We start from the raw sequence: 18711 nt of genomic DNA on the forward strand, positions 1-18711 counted from the left end.
CATTTGTATCAAATTGATCATCAAATAGTCTTGTATTGTTAAGTTTGAGTTGGGTCCTTTGAAGCTCTGCATCAGGCAGTTTGCCATTGCGGATATCACAGGGACCTTTGATGCAAGGAGGAATTAGATTAGGTGGCAGAGGTATGGGGGAGATGGAGGTACCGATGGATAGAGGGGAGGGAGCCACTAGAGAGGGAGCTACAAGTGAGGTACCTATGGATATAGGGGAGGGAGCCACTGGAGATCATTGGGACCATATGATATTACATTTGCAGACTCGACTTATAGCAGCCGAGACACAGGTGGAGGATCTGGAGACAAATGTTGCAGCTAGAGATGTGCAGCTATTTGCACGAGAGTCAAAGCTGACTATAGTGCTGCAGGAGAGGGATGATGCGGTGGAGAGATTAGTAGAGCTACAGGAGAGAGTTTGGGTGGGAGTAGGAGCACAGAGTCCTACTGGGGAGGTGATGAGGGAGATTTGACGAGCACATGCTGAGATAGAGTATTGGTGGGGATTATATGAGCAGGTGGTGCCATCTAGTCAACGAGCACTGAGCTATTCACAGATGCGGCGGGTCAGATTAGAGCGTTCTCAGAGGATGCAGAGCAGTGGGGGTGTGATGGGTCCTCTACGGAGAGATAGGTCAGGCGATGCAGGAGCTAGTGGGGGTTTGATGGGTCCTCCAAGGAGAGATAGATCAGGTGGTGCAGGGACTAGTGGGGGAGCAGGTGGTGATGGTGGTGTAGCATCTGGTCAGAGTGGCATTTGAGAGAGCATTTTGCATGCATGTATTTATATTGTCATTTTGGACTATGTCTTGGATGGCTCTTGGTAGCCGATTTTTTGGACTTCATTGTACTCTAATACATGAGATGATATATATGAGGAGATCCCATTTTTTTGTGATTATATGCATGTTGATATGTATGGATGTTTATGCAAGATGATGATTTTATGATTTTATGCTCAGATGGACACTTGTACTTTTCTATATGTATGTGTTTATGAGATGATTCATATATGCATTTTTTTATGATGATTTATTCTTACATGATGTCTATATGCATGTTGTATGATGTTGGTTGCTAACATGTGGATGCAGGTTGATATATGTGTGTATTTGATGTTTTGGGATAGAATGCCTGATGTATGTAATGCCATGATGGTTATGTATGCATAATAAAATGATGATTTATGATGGTGTAGATAGTAGTTTGTACTTTATATCAATACAATGATGAGATAATGATATGCAATGATGTTAATGTAATGCTTTGAATGATGATTTATTTATGGATATGCATATAGATGGTTTAAAAATGAATGTATATGTGGATAAACAAATGTAAAGTACAAATATTTAAATGATGATTTCTAAATGAATGCATATGTATAATGTATGAACCAATGTGTGAGACAAATGGTTTTATGATTCTAAATGTCAAAATATGATGAAGTAAAATGATAATGTGATTATAATGCAACTCATGGTTAATGAATAATTGCACCTTAATGCAATTAAAAGGGATAATGAATGCAATCTAATGAATCCTAAGTGGGATAAAATGAGTATAAGAATATACTAAAATGGATGAATGAATGCACTTTAACTAATGGATAAATAAATGAATGTATGCAACTATGGAAACCTAAACAAATGTATGATACATAAGTGTTGAAATGATGATAAATGATGATCACTAACTGATATTAAATAAATATATAGTAATGGCTAATCATGGTAGGAAATGCAAATAAGGACAATTTATCATATAAGTGAATCTAAATGTCATGAGTGTAATAATGAAATGATATAATGATACTAATGCAAGTAAATGAGAATGAACTATATGTGGTAAGTGCAACTAAATGATATTAAATGCATGCTAATGAATGGCTAAAGATCAAGGCAAATGCAACTAAATGTAATGAAATGATGATGTGATCATGATAGATGAATGCAAGGTTGTTTAAACTTTGCATGATGCACTGATGATGTATCAGAGAACTCTGTCGTGATTGTATCCAAGACCAACTCAATTTTCCATAGTTGTTCAATTTTGTTCATACTTATATACAAAACCATGTTTATGAATAATGAATGAGTAAATGGATGGACGATATGCAACAGAATGCAATATAAACAGATGAGATGGAAAGATCATCCATAGTGCTCTATTTTCATCATTGAGCTTTTAAAATGTTGTAAGAGAATACAAGCAACTTGACATAATGATTCAAGATGACCTGAGTATTTCTTACATGGATTTTGATATAGCAAGTGAATACAAACAACTTGATATAATGGGTCAATTTGACCTGAGTATTGCTTGCGAAACAGACAAGGATCATCTCCTTTCATGCATGACTTGGAACATCCTCCTTGATCTTTTACCAATCATATCCTGAGACAAGTTCATACCGTAATAAGAGAAAAAAACCTTTATCTTGTTTGGATGAGGTAGGAGGAACCAAAGAAAAAGCATTATACCTGTAAGCAAACAACATATTTAATGAATGAAGAATATGGATCCTTGATAATGGTTCATGCTCATATGGTCGAGGTATACGTTGTAGTCAGCAAGCCGTAATGATCTATGACTGTTTCGCATAAGATCACGTAGCTTAGTGAACTTCCCCCATAGACATCATTAGTACATGCCCCAGAACTTCATCAGAATAATTCGTAGAAGATACACAAACAATGTTGTAGGAACCTGATATGAATAAACAACCCACAAATCAACCAAGTATTTGATAGCTTTAAACAAAATTTTCTTGTCAAAGAAAACGTCATCTTGTCTTGGTTTTGGTAAGGAAGGATGCATCCTTGTTGAAGACAGTTTGTGTGTTGATGTTGATTGTTTGGTCGATTTGATAAGTGATCATTGTTTGGAGTATGTCACAATGTTTGCATGTTATCTGCTCGGATGAGTATGTACAGGGTGTTGCCATGTTTTTGTTTGTTTGACGTTTTCTAATGTTTTTGGATTGTGTGAGATAGTTTTCCAATGTTTTTTATATTTTTCGAGATAGTTTTGAATGTTTTTGGATTTTGTGAGATAATTTTCCAATGTTTTTGATATTTTGCGAGATAGTTTTGAATGAAGAACTCAATGAATCATAAAAATAATGTAGAATCCACTTCCATCAAATAGGTTAAGGGCTTTGCCCTCAATTTTAGACATGACTATGAAAAAGCAGGATACAAGACGCATGAAGTACTTTCTTGATTGCAGATCAATAACAAGCCATGGTGTGGACGGATGGATGAGTGAATGTAATGAATGTGATCACAACAAACTTGAAAGATAATGGAGCCATAGCCTTCATGAGTGGCACCTATTTGCCAGGTTTTCACCATCGTACTTACCCAAGGTGCCACTGGAGTGGTTGTTCACCATTTGGATGCATGATTTTTCTTTACTATTTTGATATTTTTTTTGTATTTTCTTCAGGTCGTTTATCTAAATGTTTTTGGTGTTTTGTCAGTATGTATAGGAGCCTAATGCTCTGTGTAGCTTATGTATAAAACCGTTTGAGGTGCATGCTATTGATCAGATCTGCTAGCGATTCTCCTTCTGAAGTAGCCAACTGATATGCCCCGGACCCAAATACAGCAGTAATAACATATGGACCCAACCAGTTTGATTCAAACTTTCCTTGATGTTCTTTGTTTGGTTGGTTACAAGGATTCTGCCGAAGAACAAGATCACCTACTTCAAATGTACGAGGTCTGACTCGATGATTGTAGCTTCTACTCATGCGTTGCTGATAGGCTTTGAGGTGATTGTATGCAGCTTGTCTCTTCTCATCAAGTAGCTCTAAGTCCTGAAGATGTGATACTCTGTATACTTCATCATCTATGAGATTGTGCAAGGAAACCCGTAGTGATGGTATCTCGACCTCAATAGGTAAGATAGTTTCTACACTATAGACCAGTGAGTAGGGAGTTGCGCCTGTAGTGGTTTGAATGCTAGTTCGATATGACCATAGTGTTGGATTCAATTAAACATGTCAATCATGACCGACATCATTGACTATCTTCTTGAGGATTCTTAATATGTTTTTATTTGATGCTTCGGCCTGACCATTGCCTTGTGGGTAATAGGGTGTGTAAAAGCGATGTTGGATGTTAAACTTTTCACAGAGTTCATGGACATCCTGATTCTTGAAAGGAAGACTGTTATCTGTGATGATGGACATGGATACACCATACCAACAAATGATGTAATTGAGGATGAATGAGGCGATCTGCTTGCCGGTGACTTGGGTAAGTGGAACAGCTTCGATCCACTTGGCGAAGTATTCGATGGCGGTAATAATGAATTTGTGGTCGTTGGATGAAGATGGATGGATTTTACCTACAAGGTCAAGGCCCCATTGACAAAAAGGCCATGGTGTTGTGATTGGTTGCAATTCCTGTGTAGGTGCAAGTATCAGGTCTCCATGAACTTGGCATTTCTTGCATTTTCTGACAAAGTAGTAGGAGTCCTTTTCCATTGATGGCCAATAGTATACAATGCGCAGGAGTTTCTTGGCTAGTGATGGATCGCTTGCATGAGTGCCACAAATTCCTTCATGTACCTCTTCCAAGGCCTTTGTTATCTCATCTTGTTCCAGACATCGAAGGAGAGTACCATCAAGACTATGTTGGTATAGGGTTTCAACAATAATGGTATATCAAGCGGTTTGGCAAATAAAGGTTTTACGTTGGTTATTCGATTGGTTAGGAGGAAGTGTGTGATCACGGAGATAGGTGTAGAACTCAACGTACCATAGGGATTCGGAACCAATAAGGCGACATATCATCTCGGATTTGAGGATATCATAAGCTGGAATCCAAAGTTGTTCTACCAAGAACTCATAGCGTGTTGAATTTTGTGGAAGATCTAGGAGAGATGCAATGGTAGCCATAGCATCAGCAGCTCAATTCTGATCTCTGGGTATCTGCTCAAAGGTGAGAGTAGTGAATGATGTTTTTAATTTGTCCACCATTTGTTTGTACGGCATGAGTTTGTCATCCTTGGTCTGATATTCATTTGTTGCTTGTCGAATGACCAGTTGGGAGTCGCCATATACTTGCAGTTCTTGTAACTTCCATTGCATTGCTAACCCAAGTCTTGTGATCAAGGCTTCATATTCAGCTATGTTGTTTGTCCATGGAAATGCGAGCCTATAAGACTTCGGGATACTATCACCTTGAGGTGTGATAAACAAAATGCCTGCCCCCGAGCCATGCCTAGTGTATGAACCATCAAAGTATAGTTTCCATGGTTGTGTTGTTGTGATCATGAATATCTCTTCATCTGGAAAATTGGAAATGAGAGGATGATCACCTATGAGTGGTGCATCGGCCAACTGATCTGCAATAACTTGTCCTTTGATAGCCTTACGGTCCACATACTCGATATCAAATTCATTGAGAATCATTACCCATTTGGCCAAGCGGCCTGTCAATGCTGATTTGCTGAGTAAGTACTTGAGTGGATCAATCTTTGCAATGAGTTGTACTTTATGTGTTAACAGATAGTGCCTTAGTTTAGTGGCCACCAAGATTACTGCTAGGCAAGCTTGCTCAATAGGTGTGTAATTGAGTTTACAGCCAACCAATGTGCGAGAAATGCAGTAAACAGCACACTCTTTCCCTTCTGCATTGTGTTGTTCCAATAGTACACCTAATGTTGTACTTGTTGCTGAAATATAGAGCAATAGAGGCCTATTTGGATCTGGTGGGATTAGCAATGGCGTATTCATGAGATAATCTTTAAGCATTTAGAATTCTTGCTGGCATCTGGCATCTGGCATCCCACTGAAAATGGATATTTTTGTGTAGCAGGTGTGTAAATGGGTGGCATTTATCTGCCAGTTGTGCAATGAATCTTCGGATAGATTGAAGTCGCCCTTGTAGTGTCCTTAGCTAGCTAATGTTTTTTGGAGGTGGCATGTCCATTATTGCTTTGACCTCTGCTGGATCAACCTCAATACCTTTGCTTGAGATAATGTATCCTAGAAGTTTCCCTGAGGTTACTACAAAGACACATTTCTTTGGGTTGAGTCGAACATGATATTGTTCCAGTCTATCAAAGATTTTCTCTAATGTGTCTAGATGACCTTCTCTTGTGAGTGATTTTGCTAGTAAGTCATCGACATAATATTCCATTATGGTATGCATCATATCATGGAAGATAGTGGTCATTGCTTGTTGATAGGTCGCTCCTGTATTCTTGAGACCAAAAGGCATGACATTCTAGCAGTATGTGCCCCATGGACATATGAAGGTTGTCTTATGTTGATCCTCTAGTGCGATCTTTATTTGATTGTATCCTGAAAAATCCATCCATGAGTGAAAGCATGGCATGTCCTGCTGTTAGGTCTACTATGATGTCGATATTTGGTAGGGGGGAGTCATCCTTAGGACATGCCTTGTTCAGATCTCTGAAGTCAGTACAAATACAGATGCCCCCTTTTGGTTTGCCGATAGGCACAATGTTGGATATCCAATCTACATAATCAATGGGTCTAATGAAACCAACATCCAGAAGTTTCTTAAGTTCTGCTTTGACTAGGACTACAATCTGAGGATGCATTTTGTGAAGCTTTTGCTCGAAAGGCTTAGCTCCTTCTACTACTATGAGGTGATGCATGACTAAATCCGGATCAAGACCAGGCATGTCTGCATATGACCATGCGAAGTTAATATGACGCTTCTAGAAGAATTTGACAAACTTGGGTTGTTCCTCTGGAGTCAAAAGAGATGCCAGATGTATGCGGTGAGGAGTTTCAGGAGTCCCCACGTTGTTTTCTTTTGTTTCCTCAATGAGAATCGTTGATCGTTCCTGCCATGTACTAGAGGGAACGATGTCAAACTTTTCATCCTTCGGTGCCTCAGAGAGGTTTTCACCATTGGATATGCTCTTTATTTTTACTTTTGTGGGATCAAACAATACCACAATGTGGTTTTCACTGGAAGATCCATGTTTTATTGTTACATTTTTGTAGCTGAAAGGCTTGGCATCCACCCCGAAGTATGTTGCGCTATTAAGTTCAATAGCGAATCTAGCTTTGTGATCCTCACTTGGTATGTTATCCTGTAATTCCAAGAATTCAATGATCGCCTCATCGTTTTGGAAATGCTCAAGACATGGGGGGTTAGGTTGATTCCATTCGATGAGTTCAGGATGGATAATGGGCATTACCTCGTTGATTATGTTAAGTTTGTTAGATGTGTCAGTGAGGGCTAAGACATTGTGGTGAAGGTCGTTGATGGTACTCTCCCTGTCAGAATCAGGCGTAGGATGTGACGTAAGGTCTGTAGAAGAAGTTTCCAGCTCACGAACCCAAGAGGTCTTTATCTGTGCTTCTCTGTAAATAGGGATTTCTTTGTGGGGTGGAGGTGGTGATGTGTCTTCCTCATCTGAAGTATTAAGTGATATGAAATCAAATTCCCACTCATGTGAGTCAGTCTCTGAGTCACTTTCCAGTAGCCGGTTACTATACCATACTGGGATATCCTTTGAATTAAACACTGCAGGTGTGATCAGCTGATGTACTATTATAGATGAAAGGATCGATGCTACGGGAAGGATTATGGGGATCAACGAATCCGATATAGGGAGTAGCGGTAGTGTTGTTGATGTTGCTGGGAATTTTGAGATAGTCGTGGTTGCTAATGGTGCTTTTGATGTTATTGTTTCTATTGATGGGGTTACTAGTTTGATTGGTGGGATGATTGGTGCGATGGATGGTTTTGCTGGTATTTTTAGCCTCAATGAGGTAGTTGCTTGGGTACTCGATGTTGCTTTTATAATAAAAGGTGACCTCTTTGTAATAGGTTGATATAGTGGTTTGTTGGGTTTCCCTTTGAATCTGAGCTTAGGAAGGATCTCCTTTTGAAAGCCTAGGCCAGTGTTATCTTTGGGCTTTAATTCTGGCTGCAGTGGTTCATGTTGTCTTTGCTTGCAAGGTCCCAAAGCACTCTGACTATCATAACCCATTCTTTGCATAATGAGAAGGCCTTTGCCATATTGATCTGTGGGAAGCTTAGCTTGTGGGATATCGGTGGTGATGGGATCTTTATAGATCCATTATGCTAAGTCTTCATCTCTGGTTTCCTCTTCTTGACTCTTTCCAAGGATGAAAGGTGTCAATGTACATGCTAGTTTGACCAGTGACGTTTGAAGTACTTGTTGAGTTTTGCCATGTGTTCTAGGAGAAGTAGGCATTTGTCCAACACAAAAGAGTTGGCTTAGATTGTATTCTCCAAGACCTTCCTTTGCAATTTTCATCTTGAGCTTCTCTTTCTTGGGTATAGTGGTGTTTGAACTAGAAAGAGAGGCTGGAGTTGTATATGAGGTAGATGAGATGGCTTCTCTATTGTTGGGAACAGTAATCTCCAGTTGATGACTTATATTATGACAATATGCGAAGGGGTTTGCATCGCCCAGGATCATGATTTCTACACCATTATGTGGGAACTTGATACACTGATGGTGGGTGGATGGAATGGCTTGCATGGCATGTATCCAAGGTCTTCCTAACAATAAATTGTATGGCAGAGGAAGGTTCAGAACTTGACAAATGATGTGTTTCACCACAGGGCCCACTCAGATTGGTAGTACAACAGCTCCTTTGGATGAACGCTCTGCATCATCATAGGCTTTGATTGTTATCTTCTTGTGGGGATCCATTGATTCAAATGCATATCCCAATGCTGTGACTAATTGTAGAGTGCAGATATTCAGGCTTGCTCCACTATCAATCAAGACTTGCTTGATCCTGTGTTGGTTGATAAACCCTTCAATGTGGAGTGAGGCGCTATGAGGTTGTTGGAAGGAGGATTTGTCACTTTCAGAGAAAGTGAGACAAGGTGATGACCTTAGATTTTTGACCATGGCTTGGAACTGATCTGTGTTCAAATTTGCAGGGACTGACGCCTCTTGGAGAGCTTGATCCAAGATTGTTTTATGGGATGGAGATAGGCACAATAGCTCTAAGATAGATATCAGTGCGGGCATTTTGTCTAATTGTTCCACAAGGTTATACTGCTTTGGGATAGATGGGGTGCCTTGTGGAGCTGCTTTTATGGTAATCTTGCTGCAATGTGTAACAACATTGCAAGTGGAGCTGGGATTTTTTATGGTTATAGTTGCAATCTGTTCACTTGCATCATATAGGTGATTCACAGTGTAATTATATGCGGCTTGCGTATAATTGGTGGTAACTGTGTTTCTCCCTGAAGTAGAAGGACCCCTTTGATCTTGTGATGGAAGTGGATTTTTAAACATAAGATGATCATTATTTGTTGTTTTTAGGTCGTGTCCTTCGATTTTGATTTCACCTCGGTCAATACGATCCTGAATAAGATATTTCAATCTGTGACAATTGCTTGTCTTATGCCCTTTCCCTTGATGGAAATCGCAATGTTCAGTATCCCTCCACCATGAAGGTTTGACTTGAGGTTCATAATTTGATGCTTTGGGTAAGGTTACCAGATTTTGAGAAACCAACTGTCGTAACTGTATATGGTGAAAATGGATAACAATAATAACAATATTGAAAGGCTAAATGAATTCAACCACAAAACCCTAGCCTAACAACAACAAAGATCCACCATAACATATGAAGATTACCTAAGACTATGCAAATCAAATGAAATCACAAAGATTATACCATCACATGTCCAATAGGGTTTGGATCTCCATTCTTCCTATCTCCATTGATCTTGCTTGATATATTTGCTCTCAGATTTTATATGCACAAGAGCTCAACAAAGAACGGAATGTGGTTGCAAGTAGGATCGTAGTGTAGTCAATTGCTCAAGTAGTTAGGATGCATCATTAGGATGATTGATTAGGGTTTGACAATGAAGGAAGCATCTCCTTATATAGAAGACACTATATGAAATGGAGGGATAAGATTGAGAGGTGTAAAAGGAGGTCAGCTATGATTAGAGGGTAGGTAAAAGAAATAATAAAATAATGAAAGAGGTAGGTAGTGCATGAATTAAGAGATGAATGACATGTGTCATGGGTAGAAAAGACTAATGAATTAATTAAATAAATAAAGATTTATTTAATTAATAGAAGGAGTGAGATCAATTAAATAAATAAGATATTTATTTAATTTAGGAAAAGGATAATTTAAATAAATAAATGTATTTATTTAAATGAGAAATAAGGCTAGAAGAGGATAAATGAATTAATTAAATAAATAAAGATTTATTTAATTAATAGAAGAATTAAGCTTAGATAATTAAATAAATAAAATATTTATTTAATTAGACATGACAATTTTGGGTGTCTACATTTTGCCCCTCTTTGAGACAATGCGGCTTGTCGCGTTGTTTCAAAGAAGATAAGATAAACTGATACAGAGTTGCCCCAAAATGGGAATGATATGCCCCCTTGAGAGATTGGATGAAAATGCCTGAAAAGATCACAGACAATCTCTCGATAAGAAAGAAAGGCTAGAATGGACTGACCAGATAAAGTGACAAAGTCACGGGATAACGAAGACTAACACAGGAGACGAGGGCTAGGGCAGTCTATAAGATAGACCATGAGGGAAATACATCCTCATTGTCATCTACACATCCACGAGAGCAGAGTGCAGAGCGAAAATAGAGCAGCAGCAGTCAGTAGCAATGGCTTTCGTTCACAGATTCTATCGCGTTCGCTGATTCCAAAGGCCAACAGAGGCAGGAGAGCTGGTAAGTACCACAAAACCTCCTCGTACTTTGTTGCATTTATTGTTGTCATTAATGCATGCTAGATAGGGTAATAAATGCATGTTTATGTCAGGAAAACGCGTTTGTGCCCAAAAATGTGAATTTGTGTCTTCTAGGTCAAATCGATAGTTCTGTGATGAACATACGTTGTCGATTGGATAAGCTGCTGAGAGGATACACTCAAGCAAGTCCTCTAGGGAAGACTAGGATAACAAATAGGGCTAGGATTGACAATTCTGTGATAGAACATACGTTGCCAATTAGGAAACTACTCAAGAGGATTCACTCAAGCATAGGCCCTAGGATAAAATAGATCAAGGCACTTTGTGATGAACAGTGAGTACCAAGATATAGTACTTTGTGATGAACAGGGAGTACTAAAATATGAGCAGCACTTTGTGATGAACAGTGAGTGCAAATGTGAGCAGCACTTTGTGATGAACAGGGAGTCCCAAACACGTAGTACTTTGTGATGAACAAGGAGTACCACTAGGATAGAAGCAACACTTTGTGATGAACAGTGAATGTCACTAGGACTGAGATGATTGATTTGCTTGACTGCAGGAGTATTTGCCTATGCTGGAGTCACAGGAGAGATTCCCATCGACTCAGAGGTTACGACCAGAGCTGACATTTGAGGATCGAGCTGCCATTGAGGTTATGGGTTTGCGATATATTATGTATGTGCCTGAGTTTCGGGCAAACATGGGGTTGCTGACTGCACTTGCTGAGAGATGGCATATGTATACATTTTGTACCATTTTTGTATGATGATGTAGACACCTGCGGGTGATTGTAGCCATATGATTTTGACATCATTGTATCATGACACTTTATATATATATATATATATATATATATATATATGAGATGATTCATCGTTGCGGCAGCTATATGCAAGTGTACCTATGTGATGAGATGTTTCATGATGTATGCTTATGATATGGATGCAAATATGTATATGATGCAATGCAATATATTTTTGTTCTTTTATGTTTTATATGTTATGCATATGTGAATGTGAATGTGTGAAATGCAGATGAATATGATAATGCAAATGTAAAATGTGCTAACAGGTGTTGTGTGCAGGATGTGATGCAGTTGTGATATCGATATGTATGTATGAAATGCTTATATGTGGTAATGCAAGTGCAACTACATGAAATGCAAATGTTTTTGGTGTGTCATTATACTTAGTCATGTGATAGCAGGCTATGCGGACTCAAGAAGGACAATGGAAATCAATCAAGAAAGGGGGATGAAAGACAGAAGATATGAAAGTGAAAGAGCTTCTTGTGCGTTATCATCATTGAGCTTTATTATGGCAAGTAGGTTATGACAATCGAGGCATATGTTCGACCCAGAAAGTCATTGGACCTGTTTGCATGGAGATAAGATAGTCACAAACAAGGAATGCCCCAATTCATACTAGAATCACAGTGTCCTCATATCCTTGGACAAGTCATAGCATTACTAAGAGACAATCCACAGATAGAAAATACAAATAGGTGACGATACCCCATCCTCGCCTTTCTAGTCAAAGACATCCTAGAGATAGAATCTCTAGTCAGAGACATCCCGGAAAAGCTAAAAGACATGTCACCAAAAAAAAGATGAAATCAAAAGAAAACCAAGACTCGACACCAACATCCACTGTAGTCCTCAAGTTTAGTGTCTCTTGTCACTTGTATAAGTCTTATTTGATTGTGGTCACAATGTTTACTTTCACAAAAAGTATAGATAGCACTGAACCATAATGTTGTCTGAGTCTGTTGAAAGATTTGATTTGTTGAAGCCCATTGTTGCTGCTGTGTCTCATCTGAAACTGATACTTTATTGCGAAGAAGACAAAACTTTATTGCGGATTTGTGATGCAAATGCTGCTTTATTGCGGATCTGTGCGCGGATAGACTGAAGAAAGCTGGAAGAAACTGTACTCCTTGAAACATGTGATGCTCTCAGTTCCACACCCATCACTAGACGTAGGATTTGCCTTAGCCACAGATAGGATCTGATTTATTATGGATGGAAAGGGATGAAAAGGGAGGTTTATTATGAATGGCTAACCAATCTTGGGTAGATCAATAACAAGCCATGATGGGAATGGGTAAGTTTATTATGAACGAGCAGGTTGTGAGTGTGTGCAAAGTGAAAGGATGAAAGTGAATCCTGAAGGAGGGAGGAGCAATGTCTCTACGCATGGCGCTGGTGACCCAGTTTTCACCATGGTACTTGCCCAGGGCACCACTGAAGTGGTTTTCACCGTTGGACAAAATTATTTCTCTTTACTTTTTTCAAATTTTTAATGTTTTTTGCATCACAAGGCGCTTGTTTGCCAGGTTTTCACCAAGTAACGATTTTTTTGTTTTATAATTTTTTTGTATTTTTGAATTTTTTGAATTTTTTTGTATTTTTGAAATTTTTGATTTTTTTGTATTTTCGAAATTAGGATACTCTGAAGAGCTATGTGTAAAACCTGCGAAGGTGCATGTTGTTGATAGGATCCTCCAGAGGTTCACCTTCTGTAGTTGAGAGTTGATATGCACCAGATCCATATGCTGCTATAATAATGTAGGGACCAAGCCAGTTTGGTTCAAACTTGCCCTTCTTCTCTCTGTCTTGTTGATTTTTAGGATTTTCTCTGAGAACTAAGTCCCCTACCTCAAATGTGTGAGGCTTGACCTTGTGATTGTAGCTGTGACTCATTCGTTGTTGATAAGCCTTGAGATGATTAAAAGCAGTTTGTCTTCGTTCATCCAGCAGTTCTAGCTCTTGTAAGCGAGAGACCCTATAGTCTTCATCACTGATGATGTTTTGCAAAGAAACCCGTAAAGAGGGTAACTCAACCTCAATAGGCAAGATAGCTTCAACGCCATAGACAAGTGAATAGGGTGTAGCTCCTATAGGTGTGCGGACACTTGTGCGGTAGGCCCAAAGTGCAGGATTAAGTTGGATATGCCAATTACAACCAGCATCGTCGACTGTCTTCTTTAGGATTTTAAGGATTGTTTTGTTAGATGCCTCAGCTTGGCCATTACCTTGGGGGTAATATGGTGTGGAGAAACGATGAGAGATATGGAAGTGGTCACAGAGTTCACGAACATCTTGATTTTTGAAGGGACGCCCGCTATCAATGATAATGGAAACAGGAATGCCGTATCGGCAAATGATATAGTTAAGGATGAATGTAGCAATTTGTTTTCTAGTAACTTGTGTGAGAGGCATGGCTTCAATCCATTTTGTAAAATACTTTGTGGCAATAATAATGAATTTATGACCATTGGAAGAAGGAGGGTGAATCTTGCCTATGAGATCGAGTCCCCACTGACAAAAGGGCCAAGGAGACGCAAGTGGTTGAAGTTCTTGTGCTGGCGCATGTATGAGGTCTCCATGAATTTGGCATTGCTTACATTTCTTGACAAACTGATATGAGTCTTTCTCCATATTGGGCCAGTAACATCCAGTCCTGATGAGTTTCTTGGCCAAGGTAGGACCACTAGCATGTGGACCACATATCCCTTCATGCACTTCACGTAACGCAATATGAGCTTCGTCGCTTTCTAAACATCTAAGAAGAGTGCCATCTAGACCTCGCCGGTATAGGATATCAGCTAAAATGACATATCGAGAGGATTGGCGAATGAAAGTGCGACGTTGGTTATTTGATAGATCAAGAGGTAGAGTATTGTCATGTAGGTATGTGAAAATGGAACCGTATAACTGGGACTCGGGACCGACAACACATATCGTCTCAGTAGGCATGATCTCATATGAAGGGACCAAAAGGTTATCCACCAAGAACTCATAGCGGGTCTCGTTTGGAGGTAAATCGATCAAGGAAGCAATTGTAGCCATGGCATCTGCAGCGCGATTCTGCTCTCTTGGTATCTACTCAAAGTCTATCTTTGTGAAGTGTTGTTTTAGGTCATCCACCATTTGTTTATAAGGCATTAATTTTTCATCTTTTGTTTGGTAATCATCAGTTGCTTGACAGATGACAAGTTGAGAGTCCCCAAAAACATGAAGTTCCTGGATCTTCCACTGAACTGCAATTCATAATCCTGTTGTTAATGCCTCGTACTCCGCTATATTGTTAGTGCAAGGAAATGATAAGCGGTATGATTTTGGTATAGAATCCCCTTGAGGAGTTATAAAGAGGATGCCAGCTCCTGCCCCATGCTGTGTGTATGAGCCATCGAAGTACAGTTGCCATGGCTTTGCATGTGACATCATCAACATGGATTCATCTAGAAATTCAGAACTTAGAGGAACATCATCTATCATGGGAGCATCTGCTAATTGATCTGTGATGGCTTGTCCTTTTATTGCTTTTCTATCCACATACTTGATGTCGAATTCACTTAGGATCATTACCCATTTGGCTAGTCGCCCAGTAAGTGTTGCTTTATTGAGAAGGTATTTCAATGGGTCTATCCTTGCAACTAACTTAGTCTTGTGAGTGAGCATGTAATGTCATAATTTCTGCGAAGAAAAGACCACAACGAGACATGCACGCTCAATTGGTGTGTAGTTTAGCTCATATCCTACGAACATGCGACTTATATAGTATACTACTTTTTCCTTGCCCTCAACAATTTGTTGTGCTAAGAGTGCCCCCAGTGCTGTTGGAGTGGCTGATATGTATAGTAACAGTGGTTGATCTGGAACTGGTGGCATCAGAACTGGCGAATTTAGAAGATAATCTTTGAGCATCTAGAAAGCCTGTTGACAGTTATCATCCCAGTTGAATTTGATGTTTTTATGTAGCAGGTGTTGAAAAGGATTGCACTTATCTGCAAGTTGTGTTATGAATCTTCATATGGACTCGAGTCTGCCTTGTAAGGATCGAAGTTGATTGATATTTCTTGGTGGTTGCATTTCCAAGATGGCCTTGACTTTTGCTGGATCAGCTTCAATTCCCCTTTTGGATACAATGAATCCTAGGAGCTTCCCGGAGGTTACTCCAAAGACACATTTCTTGGGGTTTAATCTTACTTTGTATTTTTCCAACCGATCAAAGATGACTGAAAGTATGTCCAAATGTGTATTTCTGTCTATTGATTTGCCCAAGAGGTCATCGACATAATCTTTTACAGTTACATGCATGAGATCATGAAAGATAGTAGTCATGGCTCTTTGATATGTAGCACCTGCATTCTTTAGCCCGAAGGGCATGACATTCCAGCAGAAAGTTCCCCAAGGACAAGTGAATGATGTTTTGTGTTGATCCTCGAGCGCGATCCTTATTTGATTATAACTAGAGAATCCATCCATCAATGATAACATTTCATGACCTATTGTGAGATCAACAATCAAGTCAATATTTGGAAATGGGAAGTCATCTTTTGGACAAGCTTTGTTGATGTCTCTGAAATCTGTACATATTCTAATGCTGCGATCCGGTTTACTGACAGGTACCAAGTTGGAGATCCATTCGGGATAATCGATTGGGCATATGAATCCGACATCCAATAACTTCTCAAGTTCTGCTTTGACTAGTAATGCCACTTGTGGATGCATTTTTCTTAATTTCTGTTTTACTGGTTTTGCCCTCGGTTTGACTATCAAGTGATGCATTACCAAATCCGGATCCAATCCAGGCATATCAGCGTATGACCAGGCAAAGTTGATTTGTCGTTCTTTGAAGAAACTTATGAATTTTGACCTTTCAGACTCTGTCAATGATTGAGCTAGGAATATGTTGTGTGGAAACTCTTCTGTACCAATGTTTGTTTTGATAGTCTCCTCTACCAACATGGATGACTTTTCTTCATATGATGCTGGGAGAATGTCAAGCCTTCCATCTTCGGGTGCCTCAGAGAGGTTTTCGCCCTCAGATTTGTCATTTATTTTTACTTTTTTGGGGTCAGACAACGCCACAGTGTGGTTTTCGCCATAAGACCCTTGATTTGTTCTTATTTTCACATTTTTGCGACTGGAAGGTCCGACACCCTCACCAAAATATGCCACGCTATTGAGTTCTATAGTGTATCCCGCTTTATGGTCTCCAGGAGGAAGATCATCTCGTATGCCAAGATAGTCAATAAAAGCCTTATCGTTTTGGAATGTGTCAAACTGTGCAGGTCCTTCATGATCCCAGTCAATGAGTTGGTGGTGAATAAGGGGAAGGTCGTTAATGTCTTCGAAGTTAGGGGAGCTAAGAGTGAAGATGCAGTTATATTCGGGTATGTCAAGGTAATTATCGAAGTCATCGATGGCACTCTCCTCATCAGTCTCGATTGCGAGCGAATCCAAATTATAATCACTAGTAGCGCATTCTGGGACAGGTGTTCTCATCCTATGTGATTTCAACCTAGAACCTTGAGACAAGGACTATGTGGAATCCTCCTGGGTTGTTTCTTGACCAACTCTAAACTTGTTATAAAATTCCTCTTCTTTTGTGGGTTCATCTGGCTCTTTGAATATCTCGGTGAGCTCGTAGTCACTAGAAGACTTGTCTGAACCCCATTCCCATTCGTTAGAATCTGTGGAATAGCGATCCTCTTGTTGCATTTTGGCAGCTTTAATTTGTAAGGCTTCTTCTGTCCTTTGGGTGTGGACCTTGGAAGTTAAGAAACCAAGTCCTTTCGATTGTTCCTTCTTGAAAGTCAATTCAGGTTGTAAAGGTTCAATGATGCCTTCCTTTCGTAACCCCAGAGGGCTTTTTCCATCATACCCGAATTTTTGTAGAATTTTGAAGCCTTTGCCATATTTCTCACATGGTAGATTGATGTGATCTTGTGTTTCCTCTTCACTGTCTTTGAAAAGCATCTTGTATAAACCTTCCTCTTCTAGTTCACCCCATCTTTGAAAGGTAGTAGGGTCCCATTTGAGCATTATGATGGATACTTGCTTGTTAGGATGTGGTCTTCCATATTCTTTCAGGGAACTCATGACTTGTCGTAAGTACATGGTTTGATTGAAAGTATATTCCCCCATGCCTTTGTCCTGAAACTTGCCTTTAAGCTCACCTTGTTTTGAGGTCGAGGGTTTTAACAACTCAAGATCAATGTACGCCGATGAAGGAATAGCCTCACGATTACTGGGAATGATGGTCTCGATCTTTGATTTCAGGTTATTGCAGTATATGAATGGATTAGGATCACCATTAACTGTTACTTCCACTCCATTATGAGGAAACTTAATGCATTGGTGATATGTGGATGGGACTGCCCTCATTTCATGAATCCAAGGACGTCTTAACAATATGTTATAAGTGAGATTTAAATCCAAGACTTGACAAACCACATCCTTTGTAACTGGCCCAACTCTGAGAGGTAAGGTGACTGTGCCCTTGGATGAACGCTCTTCGTCATCATATGCCTTAATGGTGATTTGATTTCTATAATTCACAGCTTTATCAGAATTCACAGATTTGATTTGTGTAATAGTGCTTAATGTGCAAATGTTTAGACCTGCTCCTCCATCTATCAGGACTCTTTTTATTCGATGTTTGTGTATGAAGGCTTCAATGTGTAATGGTGCATTATGTGGTTGACTTACGGAGGTGTCATCGGCTTCTGTGAAAGTAAGGGAGTGCGGAATGGAAAGGTATCCCACCATGGCTTGAAACTAGTCCACATTCAGATCAATAGGAACTGCAGTGTCTCTCAAGATTTTGTCAAGAATGGCCTTATGTGCGGGGGATATGCATAAGAGCTCAAGGATGGAGATGAGCGCGGGTGTCTTCCCTAACTGTTCTACAAGGTCATACTCAGGTTTGGTTGATGAGGAAGCAGTGTTCTTGGCTGGAGCACCTTGCAAAGTGATTTTACCTCGACGAGTTGTAACATGACATTCAGAGGTAGGTTCGAAAGAAGATCCAACACCCTTCAAAATGATCTTGGGTCTATGGGTAGAATTCTCAGGGGTTTTATCCTTGATGATAATGGTAGAGACATAATTGTCCATTGAGATGTGATTGATGGTTGAATCATAGTTGTAAGATGCTCTGGTATAGTTGGTTTGATCCTCTGTG

The sequence above is a fragment of the Cryptomeria japonica genome, chromosome 5, assembly GCF_030272615.1.
Source record: "Cryptomeria japonica chromosome 5, Sugi_1.0, whole genome shotgun sequence".
Classification (NCBI taxonomy): Eukaryota; Viridiplantae; Streptophyta; class Pinopsida; order Cupressales; family Cupressaceae; genus Cryptomeria; species Cryptomeria japonica.